This window comes from Loxodonta africana, chromosome X (assembly GCF_030014295.1).
Source record: "Loxodonta africana isolate mLoxAfr1 chromosome X, mLoxAfr1.hap2, whole genome shotgun sequence".
In the NCBI taxonomy this organism is placed as follows: domain Eukaryota; kingdom Metazoa; phylum Chordata; class Mammalia; order Proboscidea; family Elephantidae; genus Loxodonta; species Loxodonta africana.
Window position 1 is genome coordinate 46,576,774 of NC_087369.1, and position 21,999 is coordinate 46,598,772.

Consider the following 21,999-nt stretch of genomic DNA (forward strand, 5'->3'; position numbering starts at 1 on the left):
TTCTTCTTCTCACCCCCTTAATTTTTTTAAATTATGAGTAATGTTGCTTGTGAATTCTTTTTTATTCAATATGTTTTATTTAGAGCTAGCTTTTGTCTTTTTCTCTGTTTTTCTACTTCCTTCATCACCTTCCAGATCTACCCATTTCTCTTTGCTTAGTACTCCCTGCCCTTGTTAGTGTAATTCAGGGCTTCGACCCGGTTTGTTTCGGTTCAAAGCCCTGGTGTAAATCAGTTAAGCTTGCCTTTTGTTTATCTCCATTCATTACTCAAGCCTTGAAACATAGCTTCTTACTGAACAGGGAAGTGGGTTAAATGACTGTGGATAATATTCTTATATTAAAATGTTTTTCCCCATCATACGTATTATTGTTGTTGCTAACTGTCACTGAGTTGGCACCTAGTAGATGAGCATATTTAAATTAACATAAATACAAATCATTATTTCCTAATTTGTTCATTCACTCATTCATCAAATGTTGTATGTTCACAATATGCTATGTGAACGCTAAAAAAAAACCTATTGCCTTCAAGTTGATTCGGACTCATGGCAACCCCAGGTGTTACAGAATAGAACTGATCCATAGGATTTTCTTGGCTGTAATCTTCACGGAAAAAGTTCTCTAGACCTCTCTTCCATGGAGCTGCTGGGTGGGTGTGAACTGCCAACCTTTAGGTTAGCAGCCGATTGCAGACAGCACGTGCCACTTTAGTGCAGCGGTAAACATGTAACTAATTTAATGCAGGACAGAAATGAAAATCTTACTCTATATTTTTATATTTTGTACCCAGTTTTAGAGGTACAAAAGTAAATATTCTGGAGGGTGTTTTGAAAATCCACCATGGAAGCTTGACTTTCTGGTACCTTCCAAAGAATGTCTTTTCCTTCCTATAAAAAAAGATTTTATTATATTTGTGATCAGTGTTTTGAGGCAAAATCTGCCAAATGTGATTACAGCTTTCTATGGAAATAACCACATGTTTGTAGCCAGGGAGCATGAATAACAATTGCAAATCCCATTCCTATGTTCTAGGATCCCCGTGTCAACCCAACCTTGCCCTATTCTATTTAGAAAGTTTGTCTGCTTGTGTAAACCTTCATTTTGGACTTGGCACTCTTGCCTTTGTCCCAGGAAAAGCAATGAAATGTTAGTGCACCCCTTCTGTCTCACTGGATCCTAGACAGGACAGCCCAGAAATTCCCTGAAAAGGGTCAATTGTAGACCACACATGCTCTGTCCCCAGCCACCCCTGTTTGTCTACTCCCTACATGAGTTAGCTGGGGCCCAAGAACTGCTTAGAGCAGGACGTCCCAAACTTTCTCTGTTCACAGAGTTCACAGAGCCCTTGATGAATCTGTCTGGAAACCAACACACTCATTTCCTGTTCTACATTGATTCTTCTATGGTATTTGCTTTTCTCACAGTGACTACCAAAACCCCAGCTTTGCAAAATATGGCATCATTGAAGGGAGTTGTCTCAGTTTTCTAGTGCTGCTGTAGCAAAAATACCACAAGTGGGTGGCTTTAAAAAACGAAGCTTATCTTCTCATAATTTAGAGGCTAGAAGTCTGAATTCAGGACATTGGCTCTAGGGGAGGGCTGTCTCTGCTGGCTCTGGGGGAAGATGCTTGCCTCAGCTTCTGTAGCACCATTGTTCCTCGCTTCCTTGGCGATGCTTACGTGGCATCTACCCCCCACCCCCTTGTGCTTGCTTGTCTCTGTGTCTATGCTGCCCTTTACAACTGAGAATTGATTAGGTTTAGGACACACCCTACAGTGATATAACCTCAGCAACGTAACAAAGAGAACCCTGTTCCCAAATGGAAATGCATCCACAGGTATAAAAGCAAAAACCAAACCTGTCGCAGTAGAGTCGATTTTGACTCATAGTGACCCTATAGGACAGAGTGGAACTGCCCCATAGGGTTTCCAAGGAGCACCCAGTGGATTCGAACTGCTGACCTTTTGGTTAGCAGCCATAGCTCTTAACCACTATGCCACCAGGGTTTCCTTCCATCCACAGGTATAGGGATTAGAATTCCAACACTCATTTTGAGGGGGGACAAGTTCAATCCATAACAGGAGTATAGTGTGATCTCTGTGTCAGGGCTTTTAGAGGAAACCCATACAGAGGTCCCTGGGTCCTGAAGGTGGTTAGCCCTTTTGACTTTATATATGGATAGCCTTTCTCCCCCCAGGAGAACAGTTAGCGTACCTGGGTGTGGAGGGCTCCAAGTAACAGCCACCACACTGTACCTGGACCAATTCCCTTCTCCAAATATATCAAATTTTTTCTTCCTTTGGGGGAAATACCTTGTAAGGGAATCCACAGTCACTTCTTAATGTTTGTCTTCTGAAACTTCCCCCTCAGATATCTTAATCTAGTATTACATTAGCATTGTTCAAGATCTTTTCCCATAACTTTGCTTTGGTTCTAATAAATCAGTTGATAGAAACCAATCCTAGTGGCCTCTTACACCCAGTCTCCAATTAGGCTCAGGTAGAATATCCAACTTCAAGAGTTATTGTGTGTGGATTTTCATTTGCCAAAATAAATATTTTAAATTTCACCATTTTAACTCATTAAAAAATGGAGGTAGTCAGTGGCTCTTGGGTTGTAACCAGTTGCTGTCGAGTCAAGTCCACTTCATGGAGGCCTCATGTGTGTCAGAGTAGAACTGTGCTCATAGGGTTTTTCTGTGGCTGATTTTTCAGAAGTAGATTGCTAGGTCTTTCTTCTGAGGTGCCTCTGGGTGGACTTGAACTTCCAATCTTTTGGTTAACAGCTGACCATGTTAACTGTTTGCACCACCCAGGGGTTCCCTTTGGGTTGTAGGAAACTCTTAATTATCGACTTAAGAAAAGCAAGAAATCAAGCAATAGTAAATGCCCCTTAAAGTCACGTAATGCTTACGCTTATCGAGAGAACGATAGTAACCATGGTTCTATTAGTAGAGAATGCCTGAAGTTAAGAGATGGGTTTTGTTATATGTAGTGGACACTGTGATGCACTGCCTAGATAATGAAGGACCTGTTGCCCCAGCTGCCAGGAGTAGATGTGTATATTTTATATGCATCTACTAAGGTCACACTCTTCCTGGGGCAGCCCACATTCAATGACTAATAAATAGACGCAGGGGTATGAAGGCCTGGCCATCTCAGTTCATAGGGACACAATTTCAAAGGACCATTTTAACTTTGGAGCTCTCGATGGGCTTGGCCAAGTTCGACTTCTCTCCACCCATGCCTGCTCCCTTCAACAGGTGTTAATCCCAAGGGCACTTCTTAATATTCAACCTACATGATAAACTCCATCTCAGGATTTGCTTCTTAGGGAACCCAACTGCCAGCACGATGCCTTGCGCACTTGGATAAGATGATGATTCTAGCTATTTCGTAGCTTAATATTCACTCTGCCTGAAATTCTCCTGGGAGTGATATAGTTGTCACTTCTCTCGTTTTGTGGATTCAGAGTTCAAATTATTAATCACCTCTCAGAAAACTAACTTGGCAGATTAGGTATAATCCCACCAAATGCCACAGTGAGTTTTCTTCTATTTATTTGTTTGTCTAGCTATCTATCTATCTAATAAAATGGCAGGCATTATGAGGTAGTAACATTCACCAAATTTTCTGTTTTCTGCCCTAGTTTTCTCAGCTGCCTTGCAGATAGGCAGGGCCATGTGATTAGTTCTGGTCAATGGGCTTTGAGGGGTGGAGTCACTCTGGAGGCAGTGAAAAGTCTATGTGTAATACTTCTTCCTCTTTTGGGGTGTCTGAGAAAGATGCATGTTCCAGAGAGTGGAGCTACAAGATGCTGGCACCTCTGACAGCCTACGTCCCTGGTGACTGTAGTAGTCACCTAAACACATGTAGCATGAGTGAGAAACAAATTTTATTGTATTGGGCCACTGAGATTTAGGGGTTGTTTGTTACTTCATTCCTTATAAGCAGCCTATCCTGACTAATATACTTTATAAGCTATACTAACATTTTAAGCTAAACTATGTTAATAAATTATGTTAATAGATGTACATTAAACACCTACATATATACTAAAATATTAAATATATAATATATTAATTATGTATAAATAATGTTTAATGTATATGAGGTGAACTCATGACTTCATATACAACAGAACAAAACATTGACTCGTCCTATGCCATATTCACGATCGTTGGTATGCTCAAGTCCATTGTTGGGACCATTGAGTATTTTGAGTGCCTTCCAACTTAGGGTGCTCATCTTCCAGGACTATATAAGACAATATTCTGTTGTGTTCCATTGGCTAGTTTTTGGAAGTACATTGCCAGGCCTTTCTTCCTAGTCTGTCTTAATCTGGGAGCTCTGCTGAAATGGGTAACCCGGCTGGTATTTGAAATACTGGTGGCATAGCTTCCAGCATCACAGCAATATGCAAGCCACCACAGTACGACAAACTGACAGATGGGTGGTGGATATAACAATACAGATTATATGTTAATTATAAAAATAATATATCAAATATGTATATTTTATATTTATCATGTATATGATGCCCTAGCTGTGACAGCTATTATCTGTTTGATTAATATGCTTCCATACTTTTTCTATATAAAACAAGATGTTAAATGCATTACACATCTAGGTTCCATATAGCAACTTTGTCACCGATATCAAGCTTTACCTTTATTAACTAACTCCAAATCCCTAAAGTAGAGTTAAAAGTCTTTTCTAGAAGTTTGTCTTCAACATTTTGATCATAGTAAAAGTTGCTTTGGGCTACTTATCTCTCCTTCCTCTGCCTCAAATGTTTGTTTCTTCTTGGATGAGTAGTTACAGCTAATCGCAGGGAAAGCAAGGACCTTCCTTTCAATCTCCCTGCCTCTTGATAACTGTTTCCTTTTGAGACAAGGGTTGAGGCCAGAAAAGAAATAAAATTCCAAGGCATTCTGTCCCAGAGTTCAGCTCTAGCAGGAAGAACTACTTTTGCGAAGTACTTTTTATAGTTTCCCTACTCCCTCCATCTAGTTAACGATTTCACCTAGACCTATCAGTGCCTCACACTTATTTATCTCTTTTTTCCACGCTGGGATCACTGCAGACACGTTCCATGCACATTGATGGCTTCCTGCATCTCTCTGTGCTTTCTGGATGAGAGAGCATGCTGAAAGTATCTGGGAATTAACAGCCCCAGGACAGTCGTCAGGATCTTACCAATGAGGGGTGGGATTTAGTAGATAAATATGTCCATGTCCTTGCCACTCGGCAGGGCAGTTCTGAGGTATGCTGTACGCAGTGTCTCAGAGGGTGTCTTAGTTATCTAGTGCTGCTATAACAGAAATACCACAAGTGGATGGCTTTAACAAAAAGAAGTCACAGTCTAGGAGGCTAGAAGTCTGATTTCAAGGTGCCGGCTCTGGGGAAGGCTTTCTCTCTCTTTTGCCTCTGGGGACAGGTCCTTGCCATCAATCTTCTCCTGGTCTATGAGCTTCTCAGCACAGGAACACTGGATGCAAAGGAAGTACTCTGCTCCTGGCACTGCTTTCTTTCTTTCTTTCTTGGTGGTCCCCCATCTCTCTGCTTGCTTCTTTTTTTTATAACTCAAAAGAGATTGGCTTAAAACACAACCTAATCTTGAAGACTGAGTCCTGCCTTATTGACATAACTGCCTCTAATCCTACCTCATTAACATCATAAAAGCAGGATTTACAACACAAAGGAAAATCACATCAGATGACAAAATGTTGGACAATCACACAATACTGAGAATCATGGCCTAGCCAAGTTGACACACAAATCTTTGGGGGACACAATTCAATCCATAAGAGTGTTACTGGGTGGAAACCCCAGGTTCATGCTTAGCATGACTGGTATTGGCCAATAAATGAGAGGCCAAGGTGGGAGAACAGGAAAGGCACCTTTATTTCGTTGTACAAGGAAATGGAGTTAGTCAGAGCTGCTGCTGCCAAGACTGCTCGCCAAGGGCAGGCAGGCAAGTTACTTTTTTTTTTTTAAATAATTTTTATTGTGCTTTAAGTGAAAGTTTACAAATCAAGTCAGTCTGTCACATATACGCTTATATACACCTTATTCCATACTCCCACTTACTCTCCCCCTAATGAGTCAGCCCGCTCCCTCCTTCCAGTCTCTCCTTTCGTGACAATTTTATCAGTTTCTAACCCCCTCTACCCTCCCATCTCCCCTCCAGACAGGAGATGCCAACACAGTCTCAAGTGTTCACCTGATACAAGTAGCTCACACTTCATCAGCATCTCTCTCCAACCCATTGTCCAGTCCCTTCCATGTCTGATGGTTCCTGTCCTGGGCCAACAGAAGGTTTGGGGACCAGGACCACCAGGATTCTTCTAGTCTCAGTCAGACCATTAAGTATGGTCTTTTTATGAGAATTTGGGGTCTGCATCCCACTGTTCTCCTGCTCCCTCAGGGGTTCTCTGTTGTGCTTCCTGTCAGGGCAGTCATCGATTGTGGCCGGGCACCATCTAGTTCTTCTGGTCTCACGATGATGTAAGTCTCTGGTTTATGTGGCCCTTTCTTGGGCTCATAGTTATCGTGTGACCTTGGTGTTCTTCATTCTCCTTTGATCCAGGTGGGTTGAGACCAATTGATGCATCTTAGATGGCCACTTGTTGGCATTTAAGACCCCAGACTCCACACTTCAAAGTGGGATGCAGAATGTTTTCATAATAGAATTATTTTGTCAATTGACTTAGAAGGCCCCTTAAGCCATAGTCCCCAAACCCCCACCCTTGCTCCGCTGACCTTCGAAGCATCAGTTTATCCCAGAAACTTCTTTGCTTTTGGTCCAGTCCAGTTGAGCTGACCTTCCGTGTATTGAGTATTGTCCTTCCCTTCACCTAATGTAGTTCTTATCTACTAACTAATCAGTAAATAACCCTCTCCCACCCTCCCTCCCCCCCCTTGTAACCACAAAAGTATGTGTTCTTCTTAGTTTATACTATTTCTCAAGATCTTATAATAGTGGTCTTATACAATATTTGTCCTTTTGCATCTGACTAATTTCACTCAGCAAAATGCCTTCCAGGTTCCTCCATGTTATGAAACGTTTCACAGATTCGTCACTGTTCTTTATCGATGCGTAGTATTCCATTGTGTGAATATACCATAATTTATTTAACCATTCATCCATTGATGGACACCTTGGTTGCTTCCAGCTTTTTGCTATTGTAAACATAGCAGGCAAGTTACTTTTAAAGGGGTTCACGAGTAGGGAATGCCAGAACACTTAATTGTGCTCATGAGGAACCTTTACATAGATCAAAAGGCAGTTGTTCGGACAGAACAAGGGGATACTGATTGGTTTAAGGTCAGGAAAGGTGTGCGTCAGGGTTGTATTCTTTCACCATACCTATTCAATCCGTATGCTGAGCAAATAATACGAGAAGCTGGACTATATGAAGAATAATGGGGCATCAGGATTGGAGGAAGACACATTAAGAACCTGCGTTATGCAGATGACACAACCTTGCTTGCTGAAAGTGAAGAGGACTTGAAGCACTTACTAAAGAAGATCAAAGACCACAGCCTTCAGTATGGACTGCACCTCAACATAAAAAAAAGAAAACAAAAATCCTCACAACTGGACCAATGAGCAACATCATGATAAATGGAGAAAAGATTGAAGTTGTCAAGGATTTCATTTTACTTGGATCCACAATCAACAGCCATGGAAGCCGCAGTCAAGAAATCAAAAGATGCATTGCATTGGGTAAATCTGCTGCAAAGGACCTCTTCAAAGTGTTGAAGAGCAAAGATGTCACCTTGAAGACAAAGGTGCACCTGACCCAAGCAGTGGTATTTTCAATCACATCATATGCATGTGAAAGCTAGACAATGAATAAGGAAGACTGAAGAAGGGTTGACGCCTTTGAATTGTGGTGTTGGTGAAGAATATTGAATATACCATGTAATGCCAAAGAACGAACAAATCTATCTTGGAAGAAGTGCGGCCAGAATGCTCCTTAGGGGCAAGGATAGTGAGACTGTATTTTACATACTTTGGACATGTTGTCAAGAGGGATCAGTCCCTGGAGAAGGACATCATGCTTGGCAGAGTACAGGGTCAGCAGAAAAGAGGAAGGCCCTCAACAACGTGGATTGACACAGTGGCTGCAACCATGAGCTCAAGCATAACAACGATTGTAAGGATGGCGCAGGACCAGGCAGTGTTTCGTTCTATTGTGCATAGGGTTGCTATGAGTCAGAACTGACTCGATGGCACCTAACAACAACAACAACACTGACCTCTTGTTGGTTTATAACTATTTACTAAATATTAAAAGAAAAAACGTGGCTTTTATGCCCTATTTATGTGAATGTCTCTCTAAAAGATTCTCTTTTTTGGGGGGGTGGGATTGTCTTAGCTATTTTCTTTATACCTCAGGGCCTAGCTGATGTGTCTTTATGAGTCTTTGCAAATCCAGCTCCAGCTGGGTCATATTATTTTTGCTCAAGGTCAGAGAATAATGGCTCCTATATTATCTCCTAAATCATTCTTTTCTTTTGATCAGAGATTGGAGATGTTAATACCTGTGCTTAGTCAAGCCTTTAGATGGCGGCCATGGCAGGCTCTTTAAACTCACAGTGCTGGTTTTCCACCAGATACCATCTGGTTCTTCACCGGGATCTTAAGAGCAAAGTTCCCATCAATCGCATTGCTGAAGTGAGCAGACTCAATGTACATCAACATTTTAGCCTGAGGCTTTTTAAAGTGTGTAAGACAATCAGAGATAAGTTTTATTATGCCTAATACTATCACGGTGCAGACTAAGAACATTACTCTCCCTTGCAGTAGTGATCTAGCCCATGTAGTTATTCCTGATGGTAACCAACCAAATAAATCTGGTTGTAAGAGTGTTCGTTACTGTGTGTAACCAAGTACCTGCTGTCTAATTCTAGACATATCCTCTTCTATGTCTCCTGTGTTATTTATCCAAATGCAACAAGAGATATTTGCTACAGCACAGGCTACACTTTCTTGGGCTAATAAAAAAACCTAATGCTATTTTGTTATGTCACCTTGGCTAACGAGGTCAGAGATTATTGTTGTTGTTTTCATTTTTTTTTTTTACATTTTTAAGAAAATTTTTTATTGTGCTTTAAGTGAAAGTTTAAAATCAAGTCAGTCTCTCATACAAAAACTTATATACACCTTGCTATATACTCCTAGTTGCTCTCCCCCTTATGAGACAACACACTTCTCTCCACCCTGTATTTCCATGTCCATTTACCCAGCTACTGTCCCCCTCGGCCTTCACATCTCTCCTCCAGACAGGAGCTGCCCACATAGTCTCATGTGTCTGCTTGATCCAAGAGACTCAGTCCTCACCAGGATCATTTTCTATTTTATAGTCCAGTCCAATCCCTGTCTGAAGAGTTGGCTTTGGGAATGGTTCCTGTCTTGGGCTAACAGAAGGTCTGAGGACAATGACCTCCAAGGTCCTTCTAGTCTCAATCAGACCATTAAGTCTGGTCTTTTTACGAGAATTTGAGGTCTGTATCCCACTGCTCTCCTGCTCCATCAGGGATTCTCTGTTGCGTTCCCTGGCAGGGCTGTCATTGCTTATATGTGGGCGCCATCTACTTCTTCTGGTCTCAGGTTGATGTAGTCTCTGATTTGTGTGGCCCTTTCTGTCTCTTGGGCTCATAATTCCTTGTGTCTTTGGTGTTGTTCATTCTCCTTTGCTCCAGGTGGGTTGAGATCAATTGATGCATCTTAGATGGCCGCTTGCTAGTGTTTAAAACCCCAGACGCCACTCTCCAAAGTGGGATGCAGAATGTTTTCTTAATAGATTTTATTATGCCAATTGACTTAGATGTCCCCTGAAACCATGGTTCCCAAACCCCCACCCCTGCTACACTGGCCTTGAAGTGTTCAGTTCATTCAGGAAACTTCTTTGCTTTTGGTTTAGTCCAGTTGTGCTATATTGTGAGTTGTCTTTCCCTTCACCTAAAATAGTTCTTATCTACTATCAGTTAGTGAAAATCCCTCTCCCTCCCTCCCTCCCCACTCTTGTAACCATAGAAGAATATTTTCTTCTTTGTTTAAACTATTTCTCGAGTTCTTATAATAGTGGTCTCATACAATATTTGTCCTTCTGCAATTGACTAATTTCACTCAGCGTAATGCCTTCCAGATTCCTCCATGTTATGAAATGTTTCACAGATTCCTCACTGTTCTTTATCGATGCATAGTATTCCATTGTGTGAATATACCATAATTTATTTATCCATTCATCCATCGATGGGAGTTTGTTGAAGCAATCACGGTCTGCTTCTTCAAGTGATTTGATGTCGACTGTTGTCTCCGAGCCATCTGTAAGTTATTGTATTAATTTATTTTATGTTTGCTCACTGTGTCCTAGTGTCTTGCTTTGTTTTGTTTTAATATACCCATAGAGGCTACTAGAGTAAGCTAACTTGATTATTGGAGTCTTTGAAGCACTAACGTCCTGTTAACAGATGGCTAGAGCTGTTACCAGGTATATGAGCCTAGGAGTCCATTCACTATTCTTATATAGAGTCAGCTCAGGTGTCCTGATAGTCAGTCACTTCATGTGTGGTGTAGGCTCTTTCCTACTATCTTAGAGGAGCAGTGGTGATGGGTGTATGCACTGGTTTCTGGTAGCAGCAGGGGGGTCACACTCTGAGGAAGTCAGGGGGCTGACCACCTTCCCCCAAGTGTCAGTGAGGAAGGAGCATCTCTGTTCTCTAGAGCACTCTGGTAGGTGGGCTCTGCAGCTGTACCTTATGCACCCAATGCTTATACCTGTAATGACTGGTAGGCACCACTAACCTTGGACCCCTTTCATGGGTGGCTAGGTGGAGTGGATGGAGCCTCTAGTCCTCAGGCCCCTGCTGTGGTAGGTGAAAAAAAGGTGAAGGCCTTGTTTAATAGGCAGAGCAGTATCAGACCTCCAAAACCTGCCTCTCCACTGCACAGCTGAAACGGTTATAGTCAGACCTCAAACAGATTCACCTGGATCCATGCAGGGGTGAAAGACAAAGTCTGTGGATCACTTGTGCCTGGACTAAAATTGCTTCTGCTCTATGTTTCCAGATTAGGGCAGTCAGCAGAGTATTTTTCCCATTTGTTAATTTGTTCCTTCTCCCAGGCCAGGAGAATGGCTCAGCAAGTGCACCAGGTCCTATCTCAGTCCCAGGGACATCAACTGTTAATGATACCAGCTGGGGCAGAGGGAGGAAGGATCAGACATATAGGAGAGAGTTTTTTCAAAAGAAGGAGCTATGAGATCTGCACACAGTAAATAGCCAAAATCACTTATCTTGTGCCAAGAGCGCTGTTTTATCTCAGATCCAGAGGTGTGTGTAGCCTGTGTGCGCTGGCTGGGTCTCCGCTGAGATTGCCCCAGGGGGTTAGGGCTGTGTCCAGTGCTTGCCGTCTTTTGCTGAAGCAGTGGCTTCTTAAACGCCACGCCCAGCCCCACTGTAGACATGCCACAGGGTCAGGGTGAGCCATTCTGCTTACCTTCTTTCGCTGAAGCTGCCGTGTCCCAAGAAACTACCATCAGCCCTGCCGCAGTCGCACCAAAGAACAGGAGCTGAGGCACTGCGCAGGCTCAGTAGCTCGTCACTGCTTCGGAACTGTCTCTCCCTCCCCTGTCACTCTGACCAATTCGTTAATTTTGCCTTTGAATCTCAGTGGTCTTAGCTTGTCACATATATAATTGATTCACTTGTTTTTTCAGGTCTTTGTTGTAAGAGTGGTCAGCGGAAGTGTCTGACTAGTTTGCCATCTTGGCCCTGCATCCTTAGGTTGTATCTTGAGTCAATCTCTTTTCAGATATAAGAGAAGCAAGCAGAGAGGAGGAAAATCTCATTACTACCAAGCAAGAGGAACCAGGAGCAGAGTGCGTCCTTCGGACTTGGGGTCCCTGTGCTGAGAAGCACATAGACCAGGGGAAGATCAATGACAAGGATGTTCCCCCAGAGCCAACAAAAAGATTAAGCCTTCCCCTGGACCTTGTGCCCTGAATTTGGACTTCTAGCTTCCTAGACTGTGAAAGAATAAATTTCTGTCTGTTAAAACCATCCACTTGTGATATTTCTGTTATAGCAGCACTAGATAAGTAAAACAGGAGACCAACAATCTTCCTACATTAACACAGTGTCCATTTTCCTCTTCTTACTCTCTCCAAATGATAGATCATTCGACTGAAAACAAAATTCACTTGTTCCAGGTAGATGGCTCACAGCATGACAAAAGTATAGAGGCTCCATTCTTTCTTCATCTGGAACACTTTGGTGAGAGGCCCTTGCCCTGCCCCCCTTCTCGCATAATTCCCAGCCAGCTACCCCACAGGATAGTTAGCTCAGTGTAGCTTATAGACTTGTGACCAGCTAGCACCACCCTCAGGGTCAGGGAACAGCATGGGGTAAGAGGGCCCTGAAGTCCCTAAGAAGAGCACAGAGTTTCCTGGGGGCTTTGCTCAATATTCCCAACTTTAACACTATGGTACACACCTCTGAGTTTAGGCTTTCCATTCTTGCTGAGGCGTCTCTGAATTTTACTCTCCCCGCCTTTCTTTTCTTCAGGCTCACTCCAGGCAAATGAAGAGAAATAAATATATCCCATTTTCCAATGCCCTTTCATATTCATGAGATAATTATTCAAAGTACTTATCACTTTGCTATTATTATCGTGTCCTATGATTAAGAAAAGATCTGGTGATTTCAGAAATAAGATCTTATTTTACGGCATTTATGTTTCTCTGACTTCCCTGTTGTCAATTCTACTATACTGTCAGAGGACAAGTAGTATACATGTTTATATCCCTGCCAGTACTATGCCCTGAACTCAATAAGTGCTCAGCTACAGTACAGTGAATTACTTAATATATTCTTTCTAGCTAGTCTTTGTGACTCCCACACAATGATTAGGTGGGACTATGCAAATAAAGTGCTTATGGCCCAGCAAGGGGATTGGAAAGCTTGCTGCTAATGCAAATAAGTTACTGGCACCCTTGTGGGCAGGTGGGACCATGCAAATAAGGTGTATGGAACCCTAACAAAAGAATTGGTCAGTTTTGCCATCCTGCTAGGCTTTAAATGAGCCATCCCAGAGGCAGTAAGAGGGGAACCTCACTACCATCAATAAAGAGCTGGATATGGAACATGTCCTTTGGACCCTGGGTCCCTGTGCTGAGAATCTCCTAGATTCAGGAGACAGAGCTGTAACACCAGTGATGGCAAGAAGCAGCAGCAAAGAAATGGCAACAGCAGAACCAGGAGACCAATATGAGACAGCATGGTGGGCTTCCCGCACCACAGAGCAAGACGGCTACAGCGGACAGTGGGCACGTTAACTGAAGTGAGAGAGCTGAGCACCTTCAGGCAGTAGTCCTACTGGCAGAGTGGGGTGCCTCTGGGGCACTTAGCAGAGCTAAAACTTTGTGACACTTGCCCAAGCAGGGCAGAGGCCAGGCCTGAGCCAGCGGCCAAAGGCCAAGAGAAAAGGGGGCTGAGAAGAGATCTGCAAGACCAAGAGGAGCTGAGAGAGCTGTCCTGCACTGAAGGGAGGCTTTGCCTATGCTCTTCCTGATTGTGATCCCAAGTCATAACCTGTTACTACATTAATAAACCCCATAACTGTGAGTATGATCTGTGTGTTCTGTGTGGCAATTGTAATGAATTATCAAACCCAGCAGAGAAGTAGAGTGCCATGGGAGGGACAGCTGTTGTCAGAATTGGTAAAAGGTTGGAGACAAGGTATGTCTGACCTTCACTTCATAGGAATCAGCCTTGGGCTGATGATCTTGATTATCTCTCGAAGTTACAGGGGTCTGATTTTCCAATGCCATTCTTACATGAGCTAACATTCATTTAGTTGAATTCACATTTTTCAAATCAGATTTCAATAGGTTAAAAAAGATGCCAAAGTCTAGTGTATCAGTCAGTTTCCAGTCAAGAACATATAAACTACTCCAGATATTTCAAGCAGAAACAGCTTCAAGACAGGAAATTGGTTACAAAGGTATTGGAAGGGTTGAAGGAGTAAAAGGGGTTGGTATTACCAAGAGCCAAGGAAACCGAGTCTTCTTGGGGGAAAGGGTGTTGGCTAGTTATCAGAAAGTTGCTGCGACCCTGGGGCTGATGCTCACAAGCCCATACTCACTACTGACATTACCTGGACCACTGCTGCTGCTGCTATTCCCATTAACAGAACGGATTTACCTTCTTCTTGCCTTCTAATGTGTTGTGATTGCCTCCTGTTGTCAGAAACCAACTAGACCCAGGTGGCAAGGGCAGTTGGGAAATGTGGTTTGTAGGCTTCCAGCCCTGGTGGTAACAGGGAAAATTAGTGTGGATCTGAAGATCAACAGACAACATCCGGAATAAGAGTTTGGGCACAGATGTGGGACAAGACCCGTATCTCCTCATGCTGGGGCCAGTGCTCATTTCACTGCACACCCTGGAGTGAGAGAGGTCTGCAATAGAGAAGCTAATCCCCAGACCAAAATTTTGCAGCAATTTCACCTCTGGGTCTGAGTACTACATTTCCCAGTCTCCTTTGCAATAACACTGTGGCCTTGTGACAAAGACTTCACCAATAGAATGTGAGCAGAAGTGATGTAGCCTCTTCAGCTTCCCTTGCTTAAGAGAAAATCCCTGACCATGAGATTCTGCTCTTCCTGCTGGATAGAATAGTAACCACTAAAATGATCTTCAAAGCCATGGTTAAATATGGCAGTCTCATACCAGCCTAAAACTTAGAACTATTATATAAGAAAGAAATAAATTTTTTTTATTCTTTAAGCTGGAAACACTGGTGGCATAGTGGTTAAGTGCTACGGCTGCTAACAAAGAGGTCAGCAGTTCGAATCTGCCAGGCGCTCCTTGGAAGCTCTATGGGGCAGTTCTACTCTGTCGTATAGGGTCGCTATGAGTCGGAATCGACTCGACGGCAGAGGGTTTTCGTTTTTTTGTATTCTTTAAGCTACTAAATGTTGGTTATCTGTTACATCAGCATAACCTTTTACCATAACTAATATACATAATTTACAACTATTTAAACTTATAATGAAAAATATTAGATGATTTCTAAATGTGAAAATGGTAAATAATTTTTAAAATTTCTTTAAAGGGATATACAAGTAAAAAAAAGTTTGAAGACTCCTAAAATAGTTCATACTTGATCCCTGCTTCCTTACCTTCTAGTCACTCACCAGTCTATTGTAATTTTGTTCTCTCCTCCTCCAGAAAAAGGGAATGAAGATTCCAAAGAATATATCATTTGCTCTAAGAAATATCAAGTGCCTTCCACACCCACAGTTCTAAGGGAACATGCCCCACTTTCTGTTTCTGTTGAGGCAGCTGCCCCATATTTTGTTCCATGTGACCCAGTGTGCCCCTCCTCCTCACTACTGCTGACTGGGCAAAGTGGAGACCTGACTAATGAGCAGCCAAACCATGGTCAGGCCAGGAACCTATGAAGTAGTCTAGTCCCAAAAGCCAAATTGGCTCTGTCATATTACCTCTCTTGGATATCTGAGCTGGAAAATATAAAACAGATGGCAAAGGACCATTACTAGGCAGGCAAAGGACCATTAACAGTCAAGAAAAACTCAGGTTACAAAGAAGCAGTAACTGTGAACAGGCACGGCCTAAGAGGTAGAAAAGAGTTATATACAATAGCAGAAAGAAGGAAACCAGAGAGGGCATTTCTGTTCATGAAATATGTCATGCCATTTATCCTAGTTATGTGAAAAAACTTTGAATACAAATACATAGGAATTCTGGACAAAATATAACAAATATCTTTTAAAAGTCTTGTTGTCATTCACACAATGGAATACTACGCATCGATAAAGAACAGTGACGAATCTGTGAAACATTTCATAACATGGAGGAACCTGGAAGGCATTATGCTGAGCGAAATCAGTCAGAGGCAAAAGGACAAATACTGTATAAGACCACTATTATAAGATCTTGAGAAATAGTGTAAACTGAGAAGAACACATACTTCTGTGGTTACGAGGGGGGGAGGGAGGGAGAGGGTTTTTTTACTGATTAATTAGTAGATAAGAACTGCTTTAGGTGAAGGGAAGGACAACACTCAATACATGGAAGGTCAGCTCAACTGGACTGGACCAAAAGCAAAGAAGTTTCCGGGATAAAATGAATGCTTCAAAGGTCAGCGGAGCAAGGGCGGGGGTTTGGGAACCATGGTTTAAGGGGACTTCTAAGTCAATTGGCAAAATAATTCTATTATGAAAACATTCTGCATCCCACTTTGAAACGTGGCATCTGGGGTCTTAAATGCTAACAAGCGGCCATCTAAGATTCATCAATTGGTCTCAACCCACCTGGATCAAAGGAGAATGAAGAACACCAAGGTCACACGATAACTATGAGCCCAAGAGACAGAAAGGGCCACATGAACCAGAGACCTACATCATCCTGAGACCAGAAGAACTAGTTGGTGCCTGGCCACAACCGATGACTGCCCTGACAGGGAGCACAATAGAGAACCCCTGAGGGAGCAGGAGATCAGTGGGATGCAGACCCCAAATTCTCATAAAAAGACCAGACTTAATGGTCTGACTGAGACTAGAGGAATCCCGGCAGTCATGGTCCCCAAACCTTCTGTTGGCACAGGACGGGAACCATCCCCGAAGACAACTCATCAGACAAGAAAGGGACTGGACAGTGGGTGGGAGAGAGACGCTGAAGAAGAGTGAGCTAATTACATCAGGTGGACACTTGAGACTGTGTTGGCATCTCCTGTCTGGAGGGGGGATGGGAGGATAGAGAGAGTTGGAAGCTGGCAAAATTGTCACGAAAGGAGAGACTGGAAGGGCTGACTCATTAGGGGGAGAGCAAGTGGAAGTATGGAGTAAGATGTATATAAACTTATATGTGACAGACTGACTTGATTTGTAAACGTTCACTTGAAGCTCAATGAAAGTTAATAAAAAAAATTTACACACACACACATACAAAAGCCTTGTTGTCATTGCTGTAAGGTGCCATTGAGCTGATTTTGACTCATAGTGACCCCATGTGACAAAGTAGAACTGCCCCATACAATTTTCTAGGCTCTTTCTTCATGGGAGCAGGTTGCCAGTTCTTTTCTCTTGTGGAGCCACTAGATGGGTTCGAACCACCAACCTTTCAGTTAGCAGGAGAGTGCTTAGCTGTTGTGCCACCAGGGCTCCTTTAAAACACATAGCTGGGGTAAAGTAATTAAACCTGGAGTGTGTGTATGTTGGGGATGGGAACAAAGGAAGCTTGTGCTGATGTTTTGGCTGTCATGGGGGCTTTCATTGTTTTCAGCAAAGAGGCAGCATGGCAAGGATGAGAGATAAAGGGATCCCTCAGATAAAGGGATGGGCTATCATTCTACTCACCAGAAAAGGGACATGATGAAGATACTTTTTAATCTAAGTTTGACAATTGTTGGGGCCTCCCAAGTGGGAGACACAGATGAACACTGTCTCCAATGTCACCTCCTGTCCAGTTAGTGCATCTTAGTGTTTCCAGTTCTGTTCAAATAATTTAGTCTAGTCCTCATTTTTGGAGAGTCTGCCCGAGGGCAGTCAGTTCAAATTGTTCTATACCATCAGCCAGGTGGCATTGGTCCATTCTGTATAATGACTGAGCAATGGATATGTTAATAGAGTTGGGGAAGATATCTAGAACTGATGACAGGTGTTTCGTGTAAATGCTTCGGTGCTGGGTCCCTCTTCTGCTGTCTCTGACAGACTTCTTAATCCAATTAAGGGCAATGGTGATCAAACTGTGGTCAGAGCCATCCAGCAGAGGATGGCAGACCAAGCAGCCAGTTAAATTTAATGTTCTTGCAACAGTTAAAGGAGCCCTGATGGTGCAGTGGTTAAAGCACTCAGCTGCTAACCGAAAGGTTAGAGGTTCAAACCCACCAGCTGCTCTGCAGGAGAAAGAATGACAGTCTGTTTCCATAGAGATTACAGCCTTGGAACTTCACTAAAGAAGGCATTCAGGTAGCTAACACATATATGAGGAAATGCTCACAATCATTAGCCATTAGGGAAACGCAAATCAAAACTACAATGTGATTCCATCTCCCTCCAATAAGGCAGGCATTAATCCAAAAAACACAAAATAATAGATGTTGGAGAGGTTGTGGAGAGACTGGTACACTTACACGCTGCTGGTGGGAATGTAAAATGGTACAACCACTTTGGAAATCGATCTGGCACTTCCTTAAAAAGCTAGAAATAGAACTAGCATACGATTCAGCAATCGCACTCCTTGGAATATATCCCAGAGAAATAAGAGCTTTTACACGAACAGATATATGCACACCCATGTTCATTGCAGCACTGCTTACAATAGCAAAAAGATGGAAGCAACCAAGGTGCCCATCAATGGCTGAATGGATAAATAAATTATGGTATTCACACAACGGAATACTATGCATTGATAAAGAACAATGATGAATCTGTGAAACATTTCATAACATGGAGGAATCTGGAAGGCATCATACTGAGTGAAATTAGTCAGTTGCAAAAGGACAAATATTGTATGAGACCGCTATTTTAAGAACTTGAGAAATAGTTTAAACAGAGAAGAAAATATTCTTTGATGGTTAGGAGAGTGGGGAGGGAGTGAGGTAGAGGGCTATTCAGTAATTAGTAGTCAAGAACTATTTTAGGTGAAGGGAAAGACAAAACACAATACAGGCGAGGTCAGCACAACTAGACTAAACCAAAAGCAAAGAAGTTTCCTGAATAAACCGAATGCTTCGAAGGCCAGTGTACCGGGGTGGGGGTTTGATAACCATGGTTTCAGGGGACATCTAGGTCAATTAGCATAATAAAAAATCTATTAAGAGAACATTCTGCATCCCACTTTGGAGAGTGGTGCCTGGGGTCTTTAACACCAGCAAGTGGCCCTCTAAGATGCAACAATTGGTCTCAACCCACTTGGAGCGAAGGAGAATGAAGAACACCAAAGACACAAGGTAATTATGAGCCCAAGAGACAGAAAGGGCCACATAAACCAGAGACTACATTAGCCTGAGACCAGAAGAACTAGATGGTGCCCGGCTAAAACCAATGACCGCCCTGACCGGGAACACAACAGAGAACCCCTGAGGAAGCAGGAGAGTAGTGGGATGCAGACTTCAAATTCTTGTAAGAAGACCAGGCTTAATGGTCTGATTGAGACTAGAAGGACCCTGGAGGTCATGGTCCCCAGACCTTCTGTTAGCCCAAGACAGAAACCATTCCCAAAGCCAACTCTTCAAACAGGGATTGGACTGGACTATGGGATAGAAAATGATACTGTTGAGGAGTGAGCTTCTTGCATCAAGTAGACACATGAGACTATGTGGGCAGCTCCTGTGTGGAAGGGAGATGAGAGGGCACAGGGGTTCAAAAGCTGGCTGAATGGACAGGAAAATAGAGAGTAGAGAGGAGTGTGCTGTCTCATTAGGGGGAGAGCAACTAGTATATAGCAATGGTGTATATAAATTTTTGTATGAGAGGGTGACTTGATTTGTAGACTTGCAGTTCAAGCACAATAAAAATTTTTAGAAAATAAATAAAATTAAAAAAAGAAGCATTGATAATTAATGGCAATTGGAATGTGAAAGTTGGAAACAAAGAAGGGTCAGTAGTTGGAAAACATGGCTTTGGTGATAGTAATAATGTTGGAGAGTGCATGATAGAATTGTACAAGACCAAAGACTCATCCATCAGATACACCTTTTTTCAACAAAATCGATAATTATACATACATGTGGGCCTCGCCAGATGGATTATGCAGGAATCAAATCGACTGTATCTGTGGACAGAGATGATGGAGAAGCTCAGTATCAGCAGTCAAGACAAAGCAGAGGAGTAGGGAAAAGGGAGGGACCAGGAGACATGGAGGGAGAGTGGCTCTGTGACATAGAACAAAGCCTTGCATTTAAATAAACCCAAAACCATTGCCTTTAAGTTGATTCTGACTCATAGGACCCTATGGGACAGGGTAGGACTGCCAAACAGGGTTTCCAAGGAGAGGCTGGTGGATTTGCACAGCAGACCTTTCGATTAGCAGCCAAGTTCTTAACGTCCGTGCTACCAGGGCTCCATTTTAGAAACAATTGACTTGGCTGACTTGGGCTTGTCTTGCATAGCAGTAACCTTTCTTGTGGATTCCACCTTAATCCAGGGCATGTGCTGCCCCATCACCAGGATAACATCTCTGATGTTCTTACCTGATTTCAACAAAAGGGGAGTTTTCCAGGGCAGTGGTGCTGGCTGTAAGAATCTATCTTGATTTCTTTGGGCGAATTTTTCATTCTCCAGTAGGTCACCTTCACCAGCGTTGTAAACCCAATCCAAGGCAGTAAGATCCTGAATACTAGTCAATATCTCATCTATGGCTTCCCATGAGAGTTTGTCTGTAGCTGAGAGATATCCCTGAGAAAAATCTCCCAGAGAGGGCCAAATCTCCATTATATCAGCCAGGACCCTCCACCAAAAAAAAAAAAAAAAAATTCTGGGACTTTTTACTGTTATCTTTGAGTGGATCTAAGGCAGGCATGATACACTGCAGGAGAAGCTGAGCTATGAAACAGCCCATCTCTTGCCAATCTTCTTTGACAAGCATTATATGCCTCTCTCCCTCATCTCCCAAGTGAACCAGCCAAGCTTCTAACGATTTGCCTGGTTTCTGTCCACTGTGGCCATGAAATTCCCCTCCTTTTATACTCAGTTATAGGTGTATGTCTCTGTGACTTTTGCCTGAATGAGTGCAGACTCCTTTGCATACACTGGACGAATCTTTGTAGTAGTTGTTACAACGGAGCTGACAGCCTGATTGGAGAGGAAGTCCTCCATCTGAAGGAGAGTTAGAAACCACCAGGGCACTATTTGGACAGCTGACTTTGAATCTACTTCCTGATACTCAGCCTGCAATCACCTCTCCAATGTCTCCTCATGAACAAGCAAAAAAGTGGAGGCTGCTTATTGCTTGGTTGAGCAGACAACTTGGTCAACATATTTACACCCAATTCTCATATGGATTGCCTTAAATCCCATAACTGATACCCAATGTCCTCATCCTTCCTCCTTCAGAAAATCAAGTCTGTCAGCACCTTATTCTCATTGCCAAAACTGTCAAGAACTGTGAAGGATCTGAGATTTTACTCCACTCTCAAGCTAACAAGTTAACCTGCCACAGTTTCATGGATTTTGGAAAAAAAAACAAGAGACTCCTGGTTCAGAGATGGATAGTTTATCACTCATAGCAAGAGCAGTAGCCAGAGTATCAGCATTTTTGTGCCAGTTTCCTGAGCCCCATTCTGTAGGGAAACTTCTTCCTTCTAGTGCCCTTGCATGTGTGTACATAGACCACATAGGCAAGGCTCAACTATGAGCTGACAAAGGCCTTGGCAGAAGGCCCAGTGATCCTCCCAGAACAAGGGAGATAGGCAGTCTTGTAAGGAATGCCACAAGGTCATTTCTCACCCACCTCTCTATCCTGAATGAGGCTGCCATGAGGCAGTGTCTCACAGCCTCTCAGGTTCCAATGAGGTTTGAGACTTTCCTCCTCGCACTCTCCCTCAGGGTAGAGTTGCAGACTAGAAAACTACTTAGTTGCAGTATAGAAATGGCTCCTCAGCAACAGAGTACCCCATGATTCATGTTGCCTATCATTTGGCACCCCCCTCCCTTTTATTGTGCTTTAGGTGAAAGTTTGTAGAGCAAATTAGTTTCTTATTTAAAAATAAATGCACATATTGTTTTATAACATTGGTTGCCAACCCCATGTCAACCCTCTCCCCTTCTCAATTTCTGGTTCCCCATGTCCATTTGTCCAGCTTTTCTGTCCCCTCCTGCCTTCTTGTCCTTGCCCCTGGGCTGGTATGTCCATTTAGTCTCATATACGAGGTTGAACTACATGTGTTATTGTTTTATAGGCCTGTGCAATCTTTGGCTAAAGGATGAACCTCAGGAGTGACTTCAGTACTGAATTACAAG